Here is a 653-nt window from a genome sequence, read left to right as displayed (position 1 = left end):
ACCGTTTTTGTTTTTGTTTTTTGCCTGGAAACTGCAAATCTGAGCCTCTGTAAATAAGTTAAAAGGCCACCTTTTTTCCTTTGCATATAATGGTAAAATGCCCTTTAATTTTAATATTTAAAAACATAATTATATATATATATATATATATATATATATATATATACCCACACACATGTTATAAAAATTTTATACACTACCATGCAATTTAACTGCTTTCTATTTTCATATATTTGTTATATGCTGATTTACTGCTCAAGAAGCATTTCTTATTTTTATCAATGTTGAGCGCAGTTGTGCTGCTTAATATTTTCGTGGAAATTGTGATGCATGATAAATATTTTCAGTATTCTTTGCTAAATAGAAGTTAAAAAGAACAAAAATAACATTTAAATATATATTTTTTGTAACGAGGTAAAAGTCTTCACTGTCACGATCAAATTTTGATCACTGTCCTTGCTGAATAAAAGTATTAATTTCTTTAAATTATATATATATATATATATATATTTAACACCAAAAAGACACCAAACCTTTGAACATGTTGACACTGTAAAGAAAGACATAGCTGTTGAACTCCATGTTTCCTCCTGCATGGAAGATCTAGAATAGAACGTCACTAGATGCTTTTCAAGTGAGAGTAAATGCTCTTG

The sequence above is a fragment of the Phoxinus phoxinus genome (assembly GCF_949152265.1).
Source record: "Phoxinus phoxinus genome assembly, chromosome: 6".
Taxonomy (NCBI): Eukaryota; Metazoa; Chordata; class Actinopteri; order Cypriniformes; family Leuciscidae; genus Phoxinus; species Phoxinus phoxinus.
Note: the sequence above shows the minus strand (reverse complement) of the source record.